This window comes from Saccostrea echinata, unplaced genomic scaffold (genome assembly GCF_033153115.1).
Source record: "Saccostrea echinata isolate AGI-Se365-2 ecotype Australia unplaced genomic scaffold, CSIRO_AGI_Sech_v1 ptg000012l, whole genome shotgun sequence".
NCBI classification, from domain to species: Eukaryota; Metazoa; Mollusca; class Bivalvia; order Ostreida; family Ostreidae; genus Saccostrea; species Saccostrea echinata.
The window spans coordinates 20,507,385-20,518,909 of NW_026889761.1; positions in this window are offsets into that span (position 1 = coordinate 20,507,385).

An 11,525-nucleotide genomic window follows, 5' to 3' on the forward strand; every position below is an offset into this window, starting at 1 on the left:
ACACCCGGCTTGTGCTCCTTGTAATGATCTGGTAAACGAAAAAATCCGTTCACAATTCAGTGTGAAAATAATGGTCTACTAATGTATATGGAAAACGTCAGTCAACATTCGATTTAACGATAGATTGCTAACAAGCTTATTTTATTGACCAAAGGATTTGCGATATGATGACATAAACTCGATATGCAGGTGGTAATGTATATTGCTATATAAATTAGAAAAGTCGTCACCCAAGATGAACCATTTGATATAAACTATTCCGAACCCTAATAAGGAACTTCTAGAAGAATTTGAGAAAGACCTTTTCTACTTTCTATGGGGAAGTAGAATTCATATGTTTAAGAAAAACATTATAATTCAAGACTAGAGAAATGGAGAGTTGAAAATGATTGAATATATGGATTTTTTATGTGCATTAAAATCAACATGGATCCGAAGATTGATTCACTCGGATAGAAATTGGCTAAATTCATTGAATCAGAATTAGGAATGAAAATTGAATCTCTATGATATGGGTAAAGGGTTTAGACTTAACTGTTAACTTGTGTAATAAAAGTAACAAGTATTGGAAAGAGGTTTTACTTGATTGGGTCAAAATCATTGACTCTGGTAGCCAAAATAATATGCAAATTCTTCATGAACATCTATGGTTTAATCAAAGAATTAAAATGAACAACTCTTCTATATTATTATTTTGATGCAAGCTTTGTTTTTATAAGAGATCTGCTTGACTAGTACTCTGATGGAAAATTTGTAAGCCTTGAGTACCTCACAAATCTAATTGTAAAAAAAAAATTTTAGAATGTACAGGTTTAGAAGTAGCTTTTTAAAAAAAAAATGAAAAATATAGAAATTGAAAAAAAAAGAAATAAATGGACCATTTATCCCTAATTCTCTTTTATTTATTTTTTTTTTTACAAAAACACACAAGGCTGTGAAGATATGTACAGCATTCCCATTAACGAGGCCCAATCTACTTGGTTTGCGCATTCGTTTTCACGCAGCGTTGTTTCAGACGTGTCACAGTAACCTTAATTGCCGTAACAATTGAATACAGTAACGTCACAGTTAAAATGACGTCAAATTGCGCTTAAATATTTCACTATTCTTGCATTTCTGGTAGGTCTTGACTGTGCGTGTTGAAAGCATACTCATTCTGGCATTACTATCAATTCTTGTGTTTTTAATAATGATCCCTATAAACATTCTGCTTATAAAGGAGCGCAATTAGTACTTATGGGAATTCCAACAGCTTGTTGGAAGACCCGATCTCCAACAACTACATAGATATTATTATTCAGAAACTCAAACATCTCTTTAATTTCATCTTGGGTATTTATGTGTAGAATCAGAATGTATTTTAACAAAATAATTTTGCAGGTGACCAATGACAAAATATGAAATTTTTATTGAAAAAGCAAAGAGGCTCGGTAGAGCATTAGATCAGACTAGATCCCGCTTTATTTCTTTGAATGTAAGGATTTTGATGTATATTATGAATCCGGGACAAATATGGTAATTTAAATTACATTGAATAGGTTCTTTCATTATAGTTTTTAAAAAAAGAAAAGAAAAAAAAGGACTTACCGGCAGAGGATATCCATTGGTGTGTCCATGGTCAAATTAATAATGGGAAATATTTGCAAACAAGGACCCGCATATTTAATCAACTTAACAGCATCGGCGTAATTAGGATCAGTACATGGGGACTTAACACCTGTTAAGACAAAAGAAATTTAAAAATTAAATATTATTACGAGAGTCATCCAAAAATATGTAGAAAATATCGCTCTTCATGATATTATTTTCACAAGAATTATGACCACCACATCTTCAATGAACTTAAACATATTTTGTTAATTGTGTGAAATTTCTTTGCACTTGATTAAATGGAACCCATAATACTTTATCTTAAATTAAACATGTGTTTCGTCACCTCGGAACACTTAATTATATTTTAACGTCAAATCAACGTCATGAAAGTTTCTCACAATCATTTTCTCACACGGTTTGTAGCGCCTTAATTAACTCACTAAAAGATCTCCAAAATACTTAACACAATTTTGCCGCATAACTCTGCCTTTATAAGCCACATATCACTTTCCATGACGTTACTTAGTCTTTTGACCATTTTTTTAAAAATGAAAATCTGTTTCCTCAGACTATATATCGTCTTATTCAACGTCTCTACCCTTAGAACACTGTTTTACCATTAATATACAGATGTACGACTCACTTCTGGTATATTTCTTGGTTCCTCCATCATTTTTTGAGTTTGTTTTAGAGGTTCCCCGAGTGCGAAAAAAATGTCGCTACTCGCAGCTCCGTGATGTCTTTTAACATCACTTTTATTATAAAACAAAAGTGTATTTGAACGTTTTAATTTTATTTCGTTTAAGCGCCGTTTGTTAGAAATATAGTTATAGACATAATTAAGTGTATTGTTAGAAAATTACTCAATTTTGACCGTGCTCCGCAATTCTGGTTTCGCAGATTTGAATATTAAATAATTTGAATATTTATCATTAGTTGGAATTTTAAATTCAAATTACATGGACTTATTGTTAAAGTACGTCTTTCAAATTTTGTTACAAAACGAATTAAATAAAAAATTGTGATGACAAAAATCTACAAAATTTTTTAATGAACCTCGGACGTAAACAATAAAAAACATTCTGTTAAAAAACAATATTGACAACATCTGCTGATGAAATTTTTCATTCAAAGTCAATTGTTAACAGTGTTATTATTTTTTTCGGTATATTTTTCACTGCTTTGTTGATAGAGTACCGATTCTATTAAAACGACAACGATAAAAGTGAGATCAAAAATTTAGAATCTCATGACATATTGGTATTAAAAAAGTCCATTTTTACCCCTCTCAGAACAACTTTCTGCAGTCTGTACATTGTATTAATGGACTCATCTTAAAGATTCAATCTTCAGTATAACCTATGGTCATGTTGACCTGCTGTTTTGTTTTTTCGAAAAAGGGTTAATGTTTGATTGTTTGATTGTTTTCCTTTTTAAAAAATGTAAATATCGGTTAAACACACAATTGTAATGTCCCTGATTTTCTTAATGAAATATTAATACTTACACTCAGACAAAGACTTTCCTATTGACCTCTCTATTTTGCTTTGCATTTGCAGAAGAATAGATCTCGATTTCACTTCAGGACACTTCACACCAGAGGAAGTTTCTATTTGATTCTTCAAGCAAAGACCAAATGTTGAAATTAATCTGGAAAAGTTTCTCTTCTGTAATTTCAGGCAAATTTTCAAATTACAATAAAATTGAAAATTGTCTATTTAGTTTTCTTATACTAAACATTAATACAGTACACTATAGCTCCAATCTGAGTTTTCGTGTTAAATTATTGAAGCTTAATATATCAATGGGGATTGAACCAAGACGAAAAAAAAAAACCTTTCTGACTATCCAATTAACTATGTAAGTCATGATCACAAAAAATACTCACAATTCAAATCTTGTGTTGGAATGACCCTAGAGAAAAGGTGATGCATTTTCAGAAAATGTCTAATGTTTTGCTATTAAATGTTACTTTCAGGAGGTCCATCCTTTTAGCCTGTATGCTATTTGTTTTGCTTATAGAACTTATTAGATTACTCACAAATCGTTATTTTAACCAACTTTCACCGTATGCTTGGTGCTCGCTCTGCAGTTTTGAGGGGAAAAAATCAGTCATATTTGGAAAATAATTACATTAAAATGAAGTGAGTAGATATGTACCAACGTAAGAAGTCCGACTGGGGTTTTATTGCGATAAAACTACGACAGAGAAACCATTTTCTCATCATCATGTGTAACCTTAAGTAATTTCAGTGAGCATGCCAAGTTTCATGAAAGTATATCTTCTGGATATTGTTATGGACCATCTCCAAAATACAGATGCATTTACTATCGGATATTGGGCAATAGCGTATTTTTTGCACTTTCCAGGAAATTTAAAATTTCTTTAACAGACTTTTCCTCTCTGATATCTGTTTGTGAAGCGTAATACTACATTGTACATTATATGTAAAACAAGAAAGAAAAAAAAAGTAGAAAAATTAGCCATCTGGACTTCCAAATAAGACATCTCAAAATGTAAAATATTTACAAAACTTTTGTACATTTTTTGAAGTTCTACGAAATATTATAGATGCTAAGGATTCATTTAAAAAAATACTCGAGATTTAATACAAACTCTTTGCGTAAAGCGTCAGAAGCATATTTTTTACACTTTTTCTATTCTATCAATTGTTATTATTTCCTCCCTATGAGCATTTAGTAAAACATACCATCACAAATTACAAACACACAACTGTGTCCATCAACCTATCAGTTAAAACAATTATTTAACATCTTAGATTTTTCTGATATATTATGCCTTATTTCTGTTTATTTGATGAAGAATATTAAAATAATTTCTTTAAACTGCAGTATTTCACTATACTGCGCGAAATACTGCACATTGAAAACCCCAGTTAATTAAATGAAAAAAAAAAACCCATAATATAGATCATTGAGAATTCAGTTTTGACTTCTTCACATTGTAAAAGCTTTTTTGTTCATTTAATACTGATGAGATACTAGAATGCATGTATTGTACAAATTTGACTAGTAGTTATTTACGGTAATTGATATACCAAAGAAAATCATCCTAGATGAGTTTTACTAGTTTATTTATCCAGGGAATATCTCATGTGTGTTCGTCAATATCTAGTTATCAAAGGATAAAAAACATAAAGTCGTAAAATTTAATGTAAAACATTATCATTTATCTGAAAAAAAGAAGGCTAAAATAATTACCCGCAGTCTGTCTGCTGAATATTGATTGAGTAACACTGTCTAATGATGTCATTGCTATAAAAAGACTGGTTGAGACATGGAGTCACTGAAACGATGAAAAATTAAAATGTTTGTAGTAAAGCATTCAATGATATTTTTTAAAAACGCCAATAAGATACTCACTCTGCTAAAGATTTGATTCTATAATTATTAGTACAATATCAGAATATTTATGACATTTCTGAACTAACCACAAACATCTACGTCACAGAGTTCCCAGCGTACATTTGGGTCATTAGTGTAGCACCACGGCTCCTCTCGATCAAAGTTCCGACAATAGTTCTCTTGTGCCAGACTGATGACATCATAATTGTGTTTATGTGGACTCTGCTCAGCCCATCTCTGGCACACCCGTCCTGTTAGCGTTACGTTTTTAGTTCCTCTGTACAATACTCCCGGAAATCGACAATTAGGTGACTTTTCTTTTATTTAAATTAAGAAATTATCACCTTGTTATATAATTAATATTAAATTTTTGTAAATAAATAAATTCTATTTATAGTCGGACTATTTCCAGATAACAGGAAACATGATCAATGAAACTCTTTAACTGTCTTGTAACATTAAACACATTATAAATATTTAAACAAAGAAACACGTAAAACACAATCATGAAAAAGAACTAACTTTGGAGAATTTTTAAAGAAGTTTTTATATTTTCTTATCTTTTATATGAATTTTTATAATCTTCTTAGATAAATCTCAATGCCTTTTCCTGAATATTTATATTTCAGTTTTGCGAGTATTCCATTCAGTACAATACTTATCGATAGAAATTAGGCAGTACAAGATAAATTTACTTGAAAGCACATATTATAAATAATTACTTGAAAACATTTAAGTTGGATACATTTCTAAGTCACGTACTTTTGACATTTGTAAATCCTGTGCTTAAAGAAGTTACCGTCCTGAGAGTAGTGGAAAACCCCACTCCTTCGGAATCATCTGATGAACTTATGTCACCTTTAAACAGATGTTAAGATAGAGAATGTAATGAAAATATCTGGTGAATAAAAAAAATAGATTTAAACCTAGAAAGAATGATTACAATTTGACTTTATTTTTGAATTATATATTTTATACCTGTTGTAGTTAAATCATATGTGTTTATATTCCTGTCTATGGTTATGCTATTCAAGCTTGTTGAAAACTCTGTTACATCTGCAGAATTATAGAAATACGTATACAAATACATATTGTTAAAAAGGTATGTTTACTTAAACTTAAACATATACGACACTTTATTTATACAAAACTGTATTTTGGTACAAGAACACAGAATTTTGTATATTCTTGCGTTTCTTTCGATAGGCACAAATTAATCTCCTTTATAATATGTTCTTTTGAAACAGAATTCCCACATGAAAAGAAAATAATTTCGCCGTGGCCTTCAATATTAAATACGTTTCATCAATGAATAATATTCATTTTCATTAATTCACATGTAGACATAATATTCAAAATGAAAAAAAAGGAAGATAAAGAACAGAGATTGAGCAAAGAAAAACCCTTAACAATACAATTCAGGGCAGAGACAATAGTAATTGTAAAGGTGGGATCAGGTGTCTAGAAGGAGTAAGCATCCCCTGTCGACCGGTCACACCCACAGTGAGCCCCATGTCTCTTGATCACACAGACGGAAATATCTGTAGTCAAAGACACCATAACATTTGTCACATTTGTTTCATATTTGGACGTCTGAGTTTATAGATGTTCAGGAGAAACTAACAACTATACTATATGGCAAACAGGATGGAGTTCTTTTCCATCGTCAATATCCCTTATTCATGTTATATGTAGGTTTGACAAGTCGACAGGGGATGGTGTCTCCAAGGGTTCGTGTCTTTGCCCTGTTCACTATTGTATCGTTAATGGGATTGATGGATTGATCATTATTACCCTCACCTTATTTTTTTAGACAAATAAAAATATGTTCATATTTTCATGTAAAATATGCTTCATAAAATCGAACAGTGGTGTAATTTCATTTTTAAAAACACAATTAAATAATACTATAAACTCACGATAACTTTCGGCATGTAACAAAGCTCCCTCAGAAAATCTTAAATGATTCTGTTTTCCCTACATTACTGCCAAAAATATAATCCATGCTAGGAAAATCTGTATCAAGATTGAAATTTCGGCGAATATTTGACTTTTGCATCAGTTCCTCTTGTATATACTTGTAATTGACACTAGAAAGGAAAATTTAACATTTTTATAAATAAAATTTAAACTTTTTTACAAAAGTAAAATACGATTTTCTTTTCATTGCCACATGAGGAACTTTCTTAACTCTATATTTTATAAGTTGAAGTATGATACATTATTTTATGAAGAAGAATTTTCCCTTATAAGTGCACAGTACTACGCAAGGTCTTGCGAGGTAATGTAGATATTTATAGATGAGTAACAATTTCACATTGTTATATCTGAAAGCAGTATGAGCCAAACACAATGTAGGCTATTCAGTCATTTGATATGATCTGTCCAGGGATTAAATATTTCTAGTAATAAAATGAAGCAGTCTTACACATGAAAGAGAGAGAGGTGACTAATAAGTCCAAAGGATAGACAATATATGTTTTAGGATGCGTCAGTTACTATATATATATATGGGTTTTATCTAAAGTCTTGTTTTTCGAAGGATCATTTATACAATTTTTTATCATCAATATAACAAAAATCAGTATAATCATTATACTGATTGGATGAATACGAGCCAACATGTAGAATTATTATATGATATATAAGAAATTTATGAATCCAATTGAGATGATACTAATTCAATTTCTTTTTTTTTTTTCATTTATCATGATACGAAGACCAGAAGAAAATTCCTTATTGCTCTGAATGAAGAAAACGTACCAATTATAAAACTGAATTAATCAGTGTGTTTTATATAGATATGAACAGCTAATTTCAATAATCGCTTATTTAGCTCACTTTGTGTTTCTTTGAAAAAAAATAATAATGCAGCCTGTACTATATGCATAACTTGCGTTTAATTAAGTTCTTATTATTAAGTCTGCTCCAACAAAAACACAACTTTCAATCCCTCTTTAGAAAGTGATTTGCACATTTCTTTAAAAGCTTCAATAGAGTGTTTATTTCAGAAGACCTCTAATGTATTTTATTTATTTCTTTTTCAATGAAATATGGTATACTTCTATAAAATTGACGGTTAAAAAGCTTGATAAATGTGGCAAATAGCAAATTCTTTTAGATTTTATATATGAATTAAGAAATGACGAGCAATCTGATTAATTGAGTTATTGACAATATGTTATTCATCAATTATATCTATGTTTCCGGTCGCCCGCGTGGTGCAGTGGTTAGAGCGTCTGCTCTAGAGTCGCGTAGTAAGGAGTTGATCTTTACGTCGCGGGTTCGAATCCCACTGTGGGACGTGGAGACCTGTCCTTCGGATGAGACCGTATAAACTGAGGTCCCGTATCGCAGTAGGTGCTGGCACGAAAAAGATCCTCACTGCTCAATGGCCGTAAGTGTCGAGTATAGGACAAAATTTGCAGCTTTCGAGAGGGACGTTAAACAACATACAATCAATCAATCAATCTATCTTTCCACAAACTCTCCAATGTAGTTTGCAGTATTTGTTGAGAATGAGACAGCTATGTTTCTTCTTTATCCCGAATTGCAGAACAAAGCAACCGTGAAATAAGTATAAGCATAAGATATACTACAGCATCTACATACCTGTTTGGGAATAATAAACACCTCCAATGAACAAAATATAAAAAGCCATCACGTATTTCCTGAGATGGTTAAGCATTGACTAAATAAAGACATATAAAAAAAATCTTAAACGGTTTAATGGGGATATCACGAGGTTAACATACTTCCTATTTAATTTGGTATGACTAGAGAGTACATGTAGGAGCGCTATGTCAAATTACACATGGGAAAGGTTCTATTGTGTATTTATCTAGACGGTTAAATAATTAGATAGTACTTGTAAAATGCAATATTGAGGCATGCATTTTAGAAATACTTTACGAAATTTAAAAATAACACATTCTGGTGAAAATCGATGTTGTTATATTTTTTAATTTCAACATGAAGTGACGGGATAGTACATTTCAGATGTGATTTAGATGGGGACATTATGAAGTTATTGTCTTGATTTTGTTAATATCGAAGACGGATAAAAAATGTCGTATTGTAAATTGTTCATATTTAGTCGTATAGAACATACGAACAATTTTTAAAAAGAAGCAGGCTAGTGACAAATAAGTCGATGCTGCAAGGGTAACAGCAATCTCGTTTACAGCCAAAGTCTGCAAATTGCAAAAAATATATCTACTAAGGTTTACTGACTTCTTTATTCTAATTGTTAGGCCATTTTTTCTGACTGAATTGTCTAAGGATTCTCCCGATAGGTACAAGCGGCTCTGTGCAAGTGTGATTCGTTCACAGGGGATGAATTCTCTTCCTTAGCACTTGATCCAACCTCGGGTGTTTCCAGAGATCCGTGCTTGCTCTGCTCACAATATATACTGTTCATTAAGTAATCCTTAGACAAAACAGTATGATTGATTGATTGTATATTGTTTAACGTCCCATTCGAGAATTTTTCACTCATTTAGAGACGTCACCATATACCGGTGAAGGGCTTCAAATTTTGACCTTTACTCGGCACTCAGGGCCATTGAGTAGTGAGGGATCTTTATCGTGCCAACGCCTGTCGTGACACGGGGCCTCAGTTTTTTAGGTCTCATCAGAAGGACCTGCAACTTTCACATCAAAGTGCCGAGCATATGGCGAAGGAACAGTTGCTACCCATTTTTTACCGACTTAGGTCAGTCGCGGCCGAGATTCGAACTCATGACCTCCCTATCACAAAACAGTATGAAAATAATGGCCTAGTAAATTTTAATGAAAATGTTTGTAAAAATTCAAACAAACAACAGTTTTTATTTAAAGAAACAAATATCTCAAAAATAGTGTTCCAAATTAACTTAATGAACAGTACTAATAAAAAGCATAAAAGTATCCAGATTAGCAAATCAATCATATGACGATCAGTTTTTTTTCCGAAGGATGTTCGGTAAAATTGTGAACAACGCGTTGAGCTGAAATTTTCAAAAACGTCAAATATCAAATTTTAGCATATCTATTTTATTGAACGAATTTCGAAATGAAAGCAATGAATAGGTTAGGTTGGGTAAAATATCATATTTTAAGTCACTTTCTATTATGTCGTCATATTTAAAATTTCAAGGCATATGCCTAGATTTGGGCAGTTTACCGAGAATTTAAATGGGAAGTGGTCAACAACAACAGCGAAAAATTGCGGCGTTTGATGACGTTACGTTGCAATGGAGAGCTTTAGTTTTATGGAGCTTTAGTTATTACGCATCTACAGATTTTAAAGGGTCTTGGACACAGTTGCATTGTTTACATTTTAAAATTCTGTGCTTATTTAAAAAGCAAAAAAAAACAGATAAATGAATGGAACTTACATAAATATTCCTAGAATTCAATGACAATAATTCTTCTTTACATCACATAGAACATCTATTTTTGTAAACAGGGCACAAGCTCTGTTATTGTTAATGTTCCGTTTCACCGGGTGTGTTCAATGTGTTAAACTCTGCACACAGCACTGAGCACGAACTGATAATACTGGTGAGTAGGTTTTGCTTTCTCGTATTTCTACTCTGAATTTTCTGGATTATAGTTTTAATATTATTTATTAATTCACAACAAAATTTCTATTTTTTATTGAGTCACGAAAAAACATAAAGAGAAACTTAATAATATTTTTTTTTCTTTTATGATGATGATCAATCAGTTTACTCGCGTGATAATTTTATGCATACACGCCTTCGATTGATCAAAAAAAAAAATCTGACCAAAATATTAAACTGTAGTTATTGTAATAAACTCATTTTCAGCAAACTGTAGATCTGTTTATCTTCTTAGAGGTTTATATCCTTTACCATTCAAGTGTAGAGTAGGGGAGGTAAATCTTTTTGTGTCATGTACAGGTGCACATCGGCGTTTTCTAGAAATTTCTCCTATTAAAGGTCAAGTCCAGATAAAAAAAAGTTTTCCCACCTTCCACTCTGACGCATATTATGATATTAGATATTGAAATTTTGATTTGTTTGCAAATAGTTTAGTTGGCAGCTGAGAGATTCTTCTCTTTAAAGAATGATTCTGAAGAATATTTATTTTGATATGGGGACATACATTAAGTTCCCCACCTTCGATTGGCCATTTTATAATGGATATTAAATGTATTTTGATTGTGATTTCTCACATATATCTTGATTATTATTGATTGGTTTTACCATTGCATATTATCTGTCATTCATACATTAATAAATGACAATTTTCATGTCAACGAGATTTGTTATAAAGGCCCATCAAACTGGGCACACAATGTGTTGACAGAACTTATTATAATTTTTGCTAGAATTTTATTGTTTAAAGGGATCAACATTCAACAATTATCATAATCCTTGCTCAAATACTTGTAAACCATATGAACATCAACGTATTGTAAAATACTGTTAAAATTTATAAGAAATTTACAAAATATGGACATTATGATAAATAAACGTAAAGTATTACATTAAAATCTTTTGTTAATGATTGTTTTCAAAAATCCGCGTCCTTTAACATCACAACTTTAGAATTATCAA